This window comes from Pseudorca crassidens, chromosome 2, assembly GCF_039906515.1.
Source record: "Pseudorca crassidens isolate mPseCra1 chromosome 2, mPseCra1.hap1, whole genome shotgun sequence".
Classification (NCBI taxonomy): Eukaryota; Metazoa; Chordata; class Mammalia; order Artiodactyla; family Delphinidae; genus Pseudorca; species Pseudorca crassidens.
This window is the reverse complement of record NC_090297.1, coordinates 9,158,369-9,174,189: the sequence shown is the minus strand read 5'-3', so window position 1 is coordinate 9,174,189 and position 15,821 is coordinate 9,158,369. Positions and strand designations below refer to the sequence as shown.

At 43.5% G+C, this 15,821-nt stretch overlaps 1 non-coding gene across 1 annotated transcript; it reads right to left on the bottom strand.

The window, feature by feature from the left end:
* Positions 1-2,586: 2,586 nt before the first annotated feature.
* LOC137220396 (U5 spliceosomal RNA) lies at positions 2,587-2,703 on the bottom strand. Its single transcript, XR_010941685.1, has one exon. It is a non-coding gene; the product is annotated as a U5 spliceosomal RNA (small nuclear RNA).
* Positions 2,704-15,821: the final 13,118 nt, after the last annotated feature.

Here is a 15,821-nt window from a genome sequence, read left to right as displayed (position 1 = left end):
TTGGGTCCCTGAACAGAAGTCAGGGGGTCTGCGAAATTGGATTGGAAGAAATCTTTATTTTCGCTAACCTCCAACTGAAATTCAGCATCTCCTTCCATGATTAACTTTGACATTTGCATCATTGTCACAAATAGAAATCACAGATGCAGTCATGACGCGCCCGGTGGTGGCAGGCATCTTGAAATATTGCTCACGTTCATCGTGACTTTTAAATGCTGGTAGTCATGAGACTTCCCACTAGATACCAATATTTGATCTATTAATAAAGAAGTGCATATGTTACCAACCGCAAAGTTGTTTTTAAGATGTATTCAGGGAATTCCCTGGCGGTCCAGTGGTTAGGACTCCATGCTTCCACTGTAGGGGGCCTGGGTTCGATCCCTGGTCCGGGAACTAGGATCTCACAAGCCGAGCGGTGCGGCCAAAAAAACAATAAATAAATAAATAAAATATATTCAAAACTTTTAAATTATGAGTAATGTTTAACATTCACAAAAGTAGACGTAATAGTATAAAGAACCTCCGTGTGCTGGTTACCAAGTCCAACAACCATCACGTAAACAAAATTTTATTTTTGTCTTTGTTCTTTTTATTTGGGGGGGGGTGGGGCTTTTTCTTTGCACTCATTCTTTTGAAGCAAATCCAAGATATGATATCATTTCATCTGTAGATATTTCCGGGGAATTCACTGGCAGTCCAGTGGTTAGGACTCCATGCTCTCCCTGCTGCAGGCGTGGATTCCATCCCCGGTCAGAAAACCAAGATCCCACAAGCTGTGCGGTGTGCCCCACCCCCCAAAAAACTTTATATTGTAGATATTGCTTTAGCTACTTCTAAGTATAAGGAGGTTAAAACAAAAATCATTACCACAATATGGTAATCGTACCCCAAACTCTTCAGTAATTCCTTAATATCATCAAATATCTGGTCAGATTGAAAAATGAAGACATCTCATAAATGTAATAAGTTCTGAAAATAGTGTTTGTTTAAACCGGAATCCCAGTAAGTTCTGCTTGGTAAGATGGGTTCTTTTAACTCTTTTAACCTATAGATTCCCTTTTTATCTCCCTCTCTCATTTCTTCTTGTAATTTATTTGTTGAAAAAATCTGATGGTTCGCCCTGAAAAGCTCCTCGCAGCCAGGGCTTTGCTGATTGCGTCCATCCCCGCAGAGATGCAGACAAGCTCGACTGTGTTCTGCTCTTCTGTCAATTAGTGGTCAGATCTAGTCTTCAGCGAACTCAAGTTCGATTTTCCCCGGCCAGACAATTTCATGGGAGCAGCGCACTCTTTCACCCGGAGACATATAATATCTAGCTCTCTGGCTGCTCGGCGTGCTCGTTACTCTGGATCGTTGCTTTTGCCGAAGGTGAACAACAAAAATGTTAGAACCCCTACTTTGGATGAACACTCGGTCTTCAGAGCCCAAGAAAGCACTGTCACCAGTATTTCGTTCTCACTGACCAGACCTCGTCGTGAGAAAAGCAGCGCTTCTTCTAGGGGGACAAGAAAGCTACCCGCGCCAGTGGGGCAGGGGTAGACGGAGGACAACTGCCTGAGCCTGGGATTCTGGTTTTCTACACAAGAGAACATTCAAAAGGGCCTGGGAAGGGGTGATCCCCACAGCCGCATGACAGCCTCCGAGAGGTTTCTTGTACATGTATGGGAGATCTGGCCACAGGTAGAAACCTGGAAGGCAGGAACACGAAACTCAACAAAGGAACTTGCAAGAAGGAAACGTGCGGATGGATTCCCTCCTTTCTTTACTGGGCAGACGCTGCTAGTTTTCTTTCCGCATATTCACTTCCTCCCTCCTAGGATCTCGCAAACGTCATGGCTGCCTGGAGAAAAAACTACATTTCCCAGCCTGCTTTGCAGTTATGCGGGCTCAGAAAGTTGAATTCTGGCCACTGTGATCGGTTAAAATATTCACTTCCGTTCGGGTTCTATCAAATTCGTTGTAACCGTGATCAAACGTCTTTCTTGAGTGGTATTTTTCGCATAGTAGAGTTTCTGTTCTAAACCTAAATTACCTCAACAGAATAAAACAACGATACTTACGCTCTAGAAGAAACAATGAATCCACGCTTAAATTTTTTCTGAAGAAAAAATTTTAAAGATTTCCTTCACGGTCCAACGGTTAAGAATCTCTCTTTTAATTCGGGGGACGGCGTCTAGGTTCGTGGTCGCGAAACTATGATTCTGCATAATGCGGGGGAACTATGCCCACTGACCACCATTATTAAATCCCGGAGCGCCAAAACTTGCACGCCACAGTTTAAGAAATTCTCCCACCGCGGGCCGCACTTGGCACCGAAAAAGCAACCAAAGAATACGAATAAACTACACCCCTTCCACTTTAACAACAGCAACTACTCCACTCTCCGTAGTTCGGTCCTTTTGTTTTAAGTAGGTTGACAGCGTTTACTCCCATGATGGAGACCGAAAATAACGTTTTCAAAAACGGCAGCAGTCTAAAAAACCACAACAAACTTCTCTCTGAAAAACAAACATGGTGCGCGAAGTTAAACATCGCACTCCAACGAGAACACCCAAAACTGATAATCTGTTTTTAAACGTTATCGTTGGCCTTGCAAAACGCAAGACCTCAAAAAATTGGGTACAAACTCAGAATTGTTCCTCTCCACGGAAATCTTTAGTAAAAGGCGAAAGATTTATACGATCTGAAGAGAAACCAGAGTATACCTTTCTGTGGGCGGCACGCATTCCTCGGGTAACTGCTACCCCTAACACAGTAATGGTGATTATTTAACTGAAAGAGCTATTAATATCTGCTTTTTTCTCAGACAATTCTATGAAAGAATTCTCACTTCTAGGAAAAAATAATTAAAGAAAGAAGGAGAATCGAGTCATTTTTAGTCGAAAGTTTGTCCTGGGTGCAATGCATTCTGGATATGCAAATTAAAACCGCAGTCTTTACTCTCCGGTTTCCGGAAATACCTCAAATAGTTCATTCATCTTGTGCTGGGACCGAGACTACCGCCAGGGGACAGAACGGAGGCGAGACTTAACAGGGATAGAGAGCTGAGGCTGATCCAGCTAGAAAAAGTCTGTTTTATAGGTGGCATTACAAGTAAAAATTTCTCTTGGAGTTAAATATAATAAAATAGAATAAAATAAAATAATTTAAAAGCTTGAAATAATTATCTTCATTCATTCAACAAAAATTTATTGAACACTGTGTTCAACCCCGTGCCGGCCTCTAGGGATAGAGTGATAACCGTAATATTTCATCTTCAAGGAGTGCTCAGTGTGATGGGGAGCCAGGTGTCAGTGATGAGCACTGTTAACAGAAGATGACATCTGGGCAGAACAGGAGCCGGGTGGTGAGGGTATTCCGGGCAGGGAGGCACAGTGCTGAGAGGGCAAGTAACCAGATGGCCATCAGTGCCAGCTAAGAGCTTGGATTTACCCTGAGGACAGTGGGGAGGCAGTGAAGAGCTTTAAAAATGAATACATGATCAGATTAGCTTTTTAACACAGTGGTCCTGGGACCAGCAGATCAGTGTCACCTGGGTATGTGTTAGAGATGCAGGTTCTTGGGTCCTACTCCAAGACCCACTGAATCTGAAACTCTGAGAGTGGGGCCCAGCAGCTGGGTTTTAACAAGCCCTCCAGGTGAGTGTGATGCCGGCTGGGTTGAGAAACACTGTTGGACAACCACTCTGGTTAAAGTGTGGCTATTGTTGGAAAGCAAGGAGGTTTGGGGAAGCAAATTAGGAGCCTGAGAATTAAAGCAGAGAGAAATACGGTGGCCTGGATGGGGGACAAGGCCTGGGAAAGGGTCAAAGTCGAGGAGAGAAAACATTCTAGGGAGATCCTTAGGGGATGGTGGCATTGAGGGGAGTTGATGCAGCAGGAGAAACATGTGAAGGTCATTAGGAAGAGACCAGGGAGGCAGAAGGAAGACCAGGACTGGGGACCACCGAGAAATCAAGGGCAGAAGGGAGCAGTCAGTTGTGTCAAATGTCCACCAGAGGTCAATTAAGGTGGGGACTGTAAAGGCCAGTGGATGTCACGGGACAGAAGTCATGACCTTGACCAGAGGCGTTTTCAGGGAGTGGAAGTGTTAGAAGCCCCACTGTGGGGAGCTGATGAGGGAGTGAGTGGGGTGAAGAGTGAAGGCTCCAGAGAGACCGGCCGGAAGGGGTGTGAGGTTAGAGGAGGACTTTTTCTTTCTTTGACATCAGGAAAGTGTTAAAGGGGTTCAAACTTCGCTGGGGAGGAGGCAGCGCAGAGGGAGAGAATGAAGATGCAGGAGAGGGGAAGTAAACAAGGTCCTACTGTACAGCACAGGGAACTATATCCAATATCCTGTGGTAAACCATAATGGAAAAGAAGATGAACAAGAATATATATATATATATAACTGAGTCGCTTTGATGTACAGCAGAAATTAAACAACATGGAAAATCAACTATACTTCAATAAAAATTTTAAAAAGAAAAACAATAGATGAGGGTGGGGTGGGAAATGGGGAGGGGGCAGTAGCTGACTTCAGGTTAGAGGAAGGACCCCAAGCCCTAGGTAGCAGAAGGAAAGGAGGGAAGGGGGAGCATGGTGATCCCTCCACCCCAAAGACTGGCGTTGATGGAGCCCGTTCCTCCATCCACCTCCTTCTGCCTGCCCCAAGTTCCCTCCAACTTCCTCAGCTGGGAATACCCCACCCTCTGCCTTTTCAGCATCTGCTCTGGGGCGGCTGAACTGCTGGAAATATCAGACAATTGAGCAAAACTCGAAGGAGGGCCTCAGTTTTTTTGGACATTTCTCTGGCTGTCCAACCCCCAGTATGCTCCTTTTAAACTTTCTCCTCTCACCTTCATGCCCCCCATCCCTGACTCACTCTCAGCCCATGACCTCCCAAGGGTTTCACTGAGAGAACAGGAGCCTTATCTTCCCACCCCCAAATCTACCAGCTGGTCAGTATCTTCCCCTTGTCAACACAATGAAAAATGCACAATTGAGGGTTGCGATTTTCAGGGGAACTAAGATCCCACATACGGCGCGGCCAAAACAACCCCAAAACCAAAAAACAAAAAGAGTTGTGGTTTTCAGCGTTATTCAGGGACCTTACTGAGGACTACAGCCTGGGAAATAGCTCCTCAGACAGCCCTGAGGACCTGCTCCAAAGAGGTAGGAGGAGAGGCCAAAATTATATCAAAAAATTAAAATGAAAACTACCACATGACCCAGCAATTCCACTTCTGGGTATTTACCTGAGGAAGGCTAAATCACTAATTTGAAAAGATATATACACCGTTATGTTCATCACAGCATTATTACAATAGCCAAGACATGGAAACAACCTAAGTGTCCACCAACAGATGAATGGATAAAAAGGATGTGTTTTATATATATATATATATATATATATATATATATAATGGAATAGATAGATAGATAGATAGTGGAGTACTACTCAGACATAAAGAAGAGTGAAATCTTCCCATTTACAACAGCATGGGTGAGACTTGAAGGCATTATGATAAGTGACATAAGCCAATCAGAGACAGACAGATATAATACACACTGCATGGTATCATTTATATGTGGAATCTTAAAAAAAAAATCAAACTCATAGAAACAGAGAGTAGAAAGTGGTTGCCAGGGCTGGGAGGTGGGGGAAATAGGGAGAGTTCGGTAAAAGGTTATAAACTTTCAGCTGTAAAAAAAATAAGGTATAACATGTGACTATAGTTGATAACACTGTACTGTATAATGGAAATTTGCTAAGAGAGTAGAACTTAAATGTTCTCACACATGCAAGAAAATATAAATATGTAAGTTGATAGATTTGTTAATTAACTGGATGGGAGAAATCCTTTAGTAATGTATATGTATTTTAAATTAATGCAACATACACTTTAAATATCTTACAATTTTATTTGTCAATTATACATCAATAAAGCGGAAACAAATTAACAACAATAGTACCAAAAAAAAAATCATGAAATACTTCTAACTCCACAGAAAATTGTAACCAATGAAAGTGCATCTGACACCTGAATTTAAGAGATGTCAACATTTCTCCAAATATGCTTTAGGTCTGTTTTTATACAGTTGAAACCTGCATTTGCTTCCTCTCCAGTAAAGCTGAGGTGGGTCCTCCAAACACAAAAAGCTTTGATCTTGTGTTTTTAAAATTCAGATTTATAATATATTTGATCCATCTTTCTGCAACATGCCTTTTTCATGCAACATTTATGTTTTCAATATTTATTTGTGTGGGTATATCTGTAGACCTAGTTCCAGGTCATGCATTTTATCTGTTGTATAACAACCCATTTTTAAATTATTCATTTATTTATTTATTTAAATTTTTGGCTGCATTGGGCCTTTGTTGCTGCGCATGGGCTTTCTCTAGTTGCAGCGAGCGGGGGCTACTCTTCGTTGAGGTGCGCGGGCTTCTCATTGCGGTGGCTTCTCTTGTTACGGAGCACGGGCTCTAGGCATGCCGGCTTCAGTAGTTGTGGCTCACGGGCTCTAGAGCTCAGGCCCAGTAGTTGTGGTGCAGGGGCTTAGTTGCTCTGCGGCATGTGGGATCTTCCCGGACCAGGGCTCAAACCCGTGTCCCCTGCATTGGCAGGCGGATTCTTAAGCACTGCGCCACCAGGGAAGTCTCACAACCCATTTTTTGAGTACACCACAGTGCCCAGGTAAAAGTAGGGCAAGCGGCTCAAGGTAGAAAATTAGCAGCTTCCATTACATCTTCCAATCCCTGTACCCTGATTTTGGCTCTAGAATGGACAGTAGTGTGTGTGGGAGGCTGAAAGATGGCCCCCAATGATACCTAGGTCCTAATCCCTTATATGGCAAAAGAGACTTTGCAGATGTGCTTACACTAAACATCTTGAGATGGTCCTTTTAAGGAGGCATCAGAGTGGGATTTGACCACAGAACAGGAGAACGTAGAAACAGAGATTGCAGTGATGTGCTCTGAAGATGGAGGAAGGGACCATGAGCCAAGAAGTGCAGGTGGCCACTAGGAGCTGCCGATAGGACATTGTCGAGAAGTTCTGCCCATTTAATAGGTGAGAAATGGTATCTTGATGTCTTTTTTTTTTTAATCTTTTAGATTCCATACATTTTTTAAGTGATAGAAAGGCCTTTATTTTATTTATTTATTTTTTTAAATTTATTTATTTATTTATTTTTGGCTGCGTTGGGTCTTCGTTGCTGCGCGCCGGCTTTCTGTAGCTGCGGCGAGCAGGGGCTACCCTTGGTTGCGGTGCGCGGGCTTCTCATTGCGGTGGCTTCTCTTGTTGTGGAGCATGGGTTCTAGATGCGCTGGTTTCAGTAGTTGTGGCTCGTGGGCTCTAGAGTGCAGGCTCAGTAGTTGTGGCGCACGGGCTTAGTTGCTCCGTGGCATGTGGGATCTTCCCGGACCAGGGGTCGAACCCATGTCGCTTGAACTGTCAGGCGGATTCTTAACCACTGCGCCACCAGGGAAGTCCCCCAATATAGTTTTAATTTTCATTTCTCTTTCTTAAAGTAACCGTGAGCATCTTTCCGTATGTTTAAGGGCCATTTGTCTACCTCTTTTTGTGTGCGTTTTCAGTTAATTTTTCTTGGAAACCTGCACTACCATCTTGCAGCTGCATATCGCAGAAAGGAAAGATTTTCCCAGTAATTTTAAAGAGTTCTTTATATTTAAGGATATTAGTCCTCTATCTGCCAGGTAAGTTGCTAATATTTTCTTTCTGTTTTTCATTTTTGCGGAGCAAAAGTATTTTTTTAAAGATGGAGTCAAATTATCAATCATTTATTTTTTTCTAGGTTTTGAGTCATAGTTAGAAAGGGCTTCCTCATGCATATTATAAAAAGAATTCGCTCATATTTTCTTCTAGTACTTATATGGTTTCATTTTTTTAAACATTTAGATCTTTGGTGTGTTTGAAGTTTATTCTGGTGTATGGTGTCAGGTATGAATATAATTTTGTATTTTTCCAAATGACTGGAACAGCTGGTATAAGATAGGAGATAAATACTCCTGAAAAGTTTGGTAGAACTTATCTATGACCATTTTGGCTTGAGGCTTTGGGGATGGAAGGTTTTTGATTCTCATATCAATTTTTTAATTGGCTATTAATGTACAGAAATGTATTAATTTTTCTTATGCCAGTTTCAGCACTTCATATTTTTCTAGAAATGTATCCATTTTGTCTATGTTCTTAAATTTATTGGTGTGAAATTGTTTCGTTAGATTTTTAAAAATTAACAAACTTTATTTTTTAGAGCAGTTTTAGGCTCACAGCAAAACTGAGCAGGAAGTACGGAGAGTTCCTGTAGATCCTTGCCCACCTCCCTGCAACCTTCCCCACTACCAACGTCTCCAAGCAGAGTGGCACGTTTGTTATGATCTATGAACCTACATTGACACATCATTACCATCGAAAACCCCTGGTTTACATCAGGGCTCACTCTTGGTGTTGTATATTCTATGGGCTTTGACAAAAGTATAAGGACACTTATCTACCATTGTAGTATCATACAGAGTGGTTTTACCACCCTAAAAATCCCCTGTGCTCCACCCATTCATCCCTCCTTCCTCCTTAACCCCTGGCAACCACTGATCTTTTTACTGTCTCTATAGTTTTTCCTTTTCCACGATGTCATACAGTTGGAATTTTGCAGGAGGTAGACTTTCAGATGGACTTTTTTAAACTTAACAATGTGCATTTAAGTTTCTTCCATGTCTTTTAATGGCTTGCTAGCTCATTTCTTTGTAGTGCCGAATAATATTCCATTGTCAGATGTACCATGGTTTATTTAAACATCTTGGTTACTTCCAGATTTTGGCAACTATGAATAAAGCTGCTATAAACACTCACATGAAGACTTTTGTGTGGAAATAAGTTCTTACCTCCTTTGGGTAGACCACAAGGAGTGCAGCTGCTGGATCACATGGTAAGACTTTATTTAGTTCTGTAAGAAACTCCCAAACTGACTTCCGAAGTGTGTGTAAAATTTTACATGACCACCAATGACGAATGAGAGTTCCTGTTGCTCCACATCCTCAACATCATTTGGTGTTGTCAGTGTTCTGAATTTTGACCATTTTAATAGGTCGTAGTGATATTTCTTTGTTTTAATTTGCAACTCTGATGACGTATGATGTTGAACATCTTTTCATATGCTTACTTTCTGTCTGTATGTCTTCTTTGGTGAGGTGTCTTTCAAGTCTTGCCCATTTTTTAATCTGAATGTTCGTTTTCTTTCTTTTCTCTTTCTTTCTTTCTCTTTTCTTTCTTTTTCTTCCTCCCCTTCCTTCCTTCCTTTTCTCTCTCTCTCTTTCTTTCTATTGCAGTAGGAACAGTTAATGTGAGATACACTCTTTTAAAACATTTTAAGTGTACAATACACTTAAACTATAGGCAAAATGCTACTCAGCAGATCTCTAGAAGTTATTCATCCTGCACAAGGAAATATTATACCCATTGAATAACAACTCCCCATGTCTCCTTCCCCCAACCCCTAGCAACCACCATTCTACTCTCTGCTTCCATGAATTTGACTATATTAGATACTTCACATAACAGGAATTATTCAATGACTGACTCATTTCGCTTAGCATAATGTCCTTAAGGGTCAGCCATGTTGTTACATTTAGCAGGATTTCCTTCTTTTTAAAGGCTGCGTAATATTCCATTGTGTGGATATGCCACATTTCTTTATCTATTCATCCATCAGTGGACATTTATGTTGTTTACACATTTTGGCTATTGTGAATAATGCTGCCATGAACGTGGGAGTGTGTATAACTCTTTGATATCTTGATTTCAATTCTTTTGATAAATACCCAGAAATGGGATTGCTGGAACATATGATACTATTACTTTTTAATTTTTTAAGGAACCTCCATCCTGTTTCCCATAGTGCCTGCACCATTTTACATTTCCACCAACAGTGTAAAAGGGTTCCAGTTTTTCATTGCCAACACTTCTTATTTTTTGATGATAGCCATCCAAATAGGTGTGCGATAACATCACATTGTGGGTTATTGTTGTTTTTTTTTTTTTTTTTTTGGCCTCACTGCGCAGCATGTGGGATCTTTGTTCCCCAGCCAGGGATGGAACCCTCACCCCCTGCATTGGAAGCACAGAGCCTTAACCGCTGTACCGCCAGGGAAGTCCCACACATTGTGGTTTTGATTTGTATTTCCCTAATTAGAGATGTTGAGCATCTTTTCATACCCCTGTTGGCCATTGGTATATTTTTAGAGAAATGTCTATTCAAGTCCTTTGCTCATTTTTTATCTTTTTTGTTTTTTTGCCATTGAGTTATAGGAGTTCCTTATACATTTTGGATATTAATTCCTTATAATACATATACAATTTGCAAATATTTTCTCCCATTCTGTAGGTTGCCTTCTCACTCTGTTGATTGCTTCCTTTGCTATGCAGAAACTTTTTAGTTTGATGTAGTCCTACTTGTCTGTTTTTGTTGCCCGTGGGGTTGTTTTCTTATTGTGTTTGAAGAGTTCTTTGTATATATTGGATAATAGTTCTTTGTCAGATATGTCTTTTGCAAATATTCTCCCCAAATCTGTGTCTTATCTTCTCTTTCTCTTGATGGTAATGTGTTTTTAATTTCAGATTCCACTTGTTCATTGCTGGCATATAGGAAATTGATTGACTTTTGTATCAATATATTTACCTTTTATCCCACAACCTTGTTATAATTGCTTTTCAGTTCCAGGAGGTGTTTTTTTAAAAAAATTATTTGGGGGCTTCCCTGGTGGCGCAGTGGTTGAGGGTCTCCCTGCCGATGCAGGGGACACGGGTTTGTGTCCCGGTCTGGGAAGATCCCACACGCCGCAGAGCGGCTGGGCCTGTGAGTCACGGCCGCTGAGCCTGCGCGTCCAGAGCCTGTGTTCCGCAACGGGAGAGGCCACAGCAGTGAGAGGCCCGCGTACCGCAAAAAAAAAAAAAAAAAATTTGGATTTTCTTCATAGATAATCATGTCATCTGTGGAAAAGGACAGTTTTATTTATTCATTCCAAATCTGTATACCTTTTTTTTTTTTTTTTTTTTTTCGGCCATGCTGCACGGCTTGTGGGATCTTAATTCCCTGACCAGGGATTGAATCCTTGCCCTCGGCAGCGAAAGCACGGAGTCCTAACCACTGGACTGCTAGGGAATTCTCAAATCTGTATACCTTTAATTTCCTTTTCATCATATTGCACTAACCAGGACTCCCAGTCCAATACTGAAAGAAACTGGGGGATGAGACATCCTATTTTTTGACACCACTACAGTTCCTTTTATCCTTGGACATTAAAAGGATAATAAAGGAATATTATAAATAACTCTGTGCTCACAAATTTGATAACCTAGATGAAATGAACCTATTCTTTGAAAGATACAATCCTCCAAAATTGCACAAGAAGAAATAGACAATCTGAATAGGTCTATATTTATTAAAGAAATGGAATCAATAATTAATAACCTTCCAAAGCAGAAAGCACAGGGCACAGATACATTCACTGGTGACTTCTACCAAACATTTAAGGAAGAAATTATACCAATTCTCTACAATTTTTTTCAGAGGATAGATGAGAATTCTTCCTAGTTCATTCTATGAGGCTAGAATTACCCTAATACTAAAACCAGACAAAGACATTACAAGAAAAGAAAACTATAGGCAAGTATGTCTCATCAATATAGATGCAAAAATCCTCAACAAAATAATAGCAAATTGGGACTTCCCTCGTGGTGCAATGGTTAAGACTCCATGCTCCCAATGCAGGGGGCCCAGGTTTGATCTCTGGTCAGGGAACTAGATCCCACATGCGTGCCACAACTAAGAGTTCGCATGCCACAACTAAGAAGCCCACATGTCACAACTAAGGAGCCCACAAGCTGAAACTAAGGAGCCCACCTGCCGCAAGTAAGACCCGGCACAACCAAAAAATAATAATAATAAAAAATAAATATTAAAAAAATAGCAAATTGAATCCCACAATATATAAAAAGAATTATACACCACAACCAAGTGGGATTTATCCCAGGTATGCAAGACTGGTTCAATATTTGAAAATCAATTCATTTAGTCCATCACATCATCATATCAATAGATGCAGAAAAAGCGTTTGAACAGAGACATGAAGTAGCTCACCCAAGGCCTTGCAGTCAACAACTGGTAGAGAAAATGGCTATTAAGAAAGCACAGGTGGGGGCTTCCCTGGTGGCGCAGTGGTTGAGAGTCCGCCTGCCGATGCAGGGGACGCGGGTTCGTGCCCTGGTCCGGGAAGGTCCCACATGCCCCGGAGCGGCTGGGCCCGTGAGCCATGGCCGCTGAGCCTGCACGTCCGGAGCCTGTGCTCCGCAGCGGGAGAGGCCACAACAGTGAGAGGCCCGCGTACCGCAAAAAAAAAAAAAAAAAAAAGAAAGCACAGGTGGGCTTCCCTGATAGCGCAGTGGTTAAGAATCCGCAACTAGAGAAAGCCCACGTGCAGCAACAAAGACCCAACACAGCCATAAATAAATAAATAAATTTAAAAAAAGAATTTCACTTGGTTATCAAGAGTCTTAAAAAGAGTATTTTAAAAGTTCATGGGCTTCCCTGGTGGCGCAGTGGTTGAGAGTCCGCCTGCCGATGCAGGGGACACGGGTTTGTGCCCCGGTCCGGGAGGATCCCACATGCCGCGGAGCGGCTGGGCCCGTGAGCCATGGCCGCTGAGCCTGCATGTCCGGAGCCTGTGCTCCGCAATGGGAGAGGCCACAGCAGGGAAAGGCCCGCGTACCGCAAAAAAAAAAAAAAAAAAAGAAAAAAAAAGTTCATGTACTTCAAGTCAACAATTTCACATTTGGGAATATATTTTAAGGGAACAGAAATGTAGAAAAATATACGTGTGGAAAAATGCACTTTTTACAATGAAAATAAAATTGGAAGTGATATGAACATCTAGCAATAAGCAATTAACTAAATTGTGGTAGCTCCATAAACTGGACTATTTTGAAGCCATTAAAATGTTTTTCTCCAAAGAATGTATAATGACATATGAATATGTTTACAATTTATTTGGTAGAAAAGAAAGATACAAAAGTATATTCCAGTTAGGTAGAAAAAAAGACGTGTGTGCCTATAAAAGGCTTAAGAGTAAACATAAAAATATTAATAATAAATAATTTATTCCCAGCAATAAATAAGAGGGTTTTTTTTAATAACATGATCTTTTTTAAAGAAATTATTTATTTATCCATTTGGTCACACTGGGTCTTAGTTGCGGCAGGCAGCCTCCTCAGTAGCAGCACGGGGGCTCCTTAGTTGTGGCATGCGAACTCTTAGTCGCAGCATGCATGTGGGATCTAGTTCCCTGACCAGGGGTCGAACCCAGGCCCCCTGCATTGGGACCGCAGAGTCTTAACCACTGCACCACCAGGGAAGTCCCAAGAGTTACTTTTGTTTTTTTTTTTTCCCCCCCGGTACGCGGGCTTCTCACTGTGTACGCGGGCTTCTCACTGTGTGGCCTCTCCCGTTGCGGAGCACAGGCTCCGGACGCGCAGGCTCAGCGGCCATGGCTCATGGGCCCAGCCGCTCCGCGCATGTGGGATCTTTCCGGACCGGAGCACGAATCCGTGTCGCCTGCATTGGCAGGCGGACTCTCATCCACTGCCTCACCAAGGAAGCCCCAAGAGTTACTTTTATAATCAGAAAAAAAGCCTGGTTAAGGGTGGGAAACGTCAATGTCCCCCCAAAAAGACAGTGGGGGACAGAGTTGGGAGGTGGCGTGGAGTGTAAGACAAAGGTGCAAATAATGAGCAAACGGGCCAGCCTGTGATGTCTGCCCAGAGAGATCCCCAGGAAGCACTAGGGACAATTTTAGGGGACAGAAAGCAGGATTTGATCACGTAAGGACAGAGGCTGAGAGAAGAGCCATGAACACCGCACCACAAATCCTACTCGGGGGCTTCATGGAGGGCAGGGCGCCTCCGGGAGCGCGCAGGGCAGATGCTTTGGCCGGGCCTGTAGCGGTTGCCGCATTTCAGCACCGTGGACAGGAGCCGCCCTCGGATCCAGACAGGTCCTCATTTTCCACCGCCCCGCGGCCAAGACAGGTGTGCTGTTTCGAGTCAGAGCAGGGGAGGACCCGCTCTCCCCGACACGCTTGGCCCAGCCTAGACAGAAACGAAGGGTCTCCACTGCCTGACGGGGAGGGAGGCAAGGAAGGAGGAACGGAGGGAAGAGGAGGGCGTCAGGGACACCCTAAGGGGAAGCCGAGCCCAGAGCAGGTGAGAGGCTGGAGTCCTTGAGCCTCCAACCTCCCTGGTCCTTCCCAGAGGTGTCCCCCTTTTCAAGCGCAGCCTCGACCAGTTTCCACGCTCTCCCCGGCTTCCACAGGGCTCTGAGCCAGAATATGGACCAGCCAAGATCCCCCCAGTCAGCCCTCCCGTAGACTTGCTGGCTGCAGATAATTAGATGAAGCCCTCACCCCAGGTGGTCCCTGAATCTGCAGAATTCAAGTCTCTGGACTGAACCTTGCGCTGCTGGGTGTGAGGGAAGGGGTGGGGGGAGCCCTCCTTCCGTAGCTGCCCCTGCGCTTCTCCCAGTTGGGCTTAGACCCTGGGCATCCAGGAGAAGGCGGCTTCCTCCTGCTTCATTGCTTTCTCACTCCCGGCACCCACCCAAGCTCCCGCCTACTAACGCAGTTAACTTCCCATCATCCACAGCGATAGAGTGGGCAAACCAAAAACTTCAGGGAACTTCCATCGTTTTGCCTTGGCTTGGGAGTGCATGCTGTGACTCTAGTAGATTTACTTTCCTACTGATATTCGGTTTAGTCATAGATAAAAGAATTCCTCTGCAGTTTTCAGAAGATGGCTTGAGAAAGGGAAGGGCTAGTATTAGAAATCTGTTGCTGGTAATCACCCTCAGATCGAGAGAGAATGAGAGCTGATACTGGGATGACCATATGAGTGTTAATTATCTTTAGTTATTTTCACTCTTATAATCCTTAAATCAATCCTATGTGTTTGTCACTATTCTTACCATCCTCACTTTACGTCTGAGAAACCGGGGGACCTCCCTGGTGGTGCAGTGGTAAAGAATCTGCCTTTCAATGCAGAGGACATGGGTTCGATCCCTGGTCGGGGAACTAATATCCCACATGCCGCGGGGCAACTAAGGCTGCGTGCCACAACTACTGAGCTCAGGCGCCACAACTAGAGAGAAGTCCATGCGCCGCAACAAAGAGCCCACACGCTGCAATGAAAGATCCTGCATGTTGCTACTAAGACCCGATGCAGCCAAATAAATAAATATTAACTAACAAACAAACAAACAAACAAATGAGGAAACAGGCACAGAGGGGTGAAAGCCCACAGGTAGTAAGTAGCAGAGCCTGGATTTGAACCCAGGAGAGTCTCTCCAGAGTCCATGCCCCTAACCATGACTCTACCCTCCCTCAGTCATAATCTAAATATTCCCATTTATTGAGCCCCTCCCATGGGCTCTACCCACATCCTTTCATTTAATTCTCATGGCTTAATGGGATAACTGTTGTCATCATTAGGGATTTGCAGATGAGGAAATATACCTTGGTCAGGGCCATCACCTTGGATATAGTTCTGGGTCCAGGACCCCTGCTGACTCTCATGCGGGACCTTGACTTTCCCATGAATCCTTGTCCTCCCTGGAAACTCCTGTAAAATTGTTAGCTCCCCCTCCTTCCACTCCTGGACCCCTGGCCTCATTGAGGTGTCCAGCAGCACATCCCTGGGCGTGTCGGTGGGGCTTTCCATCCCCAGTGCCTCCTTTTCATCTCTGGAGCCAGCCAGATGTGGAGGATTCTGGCCACCT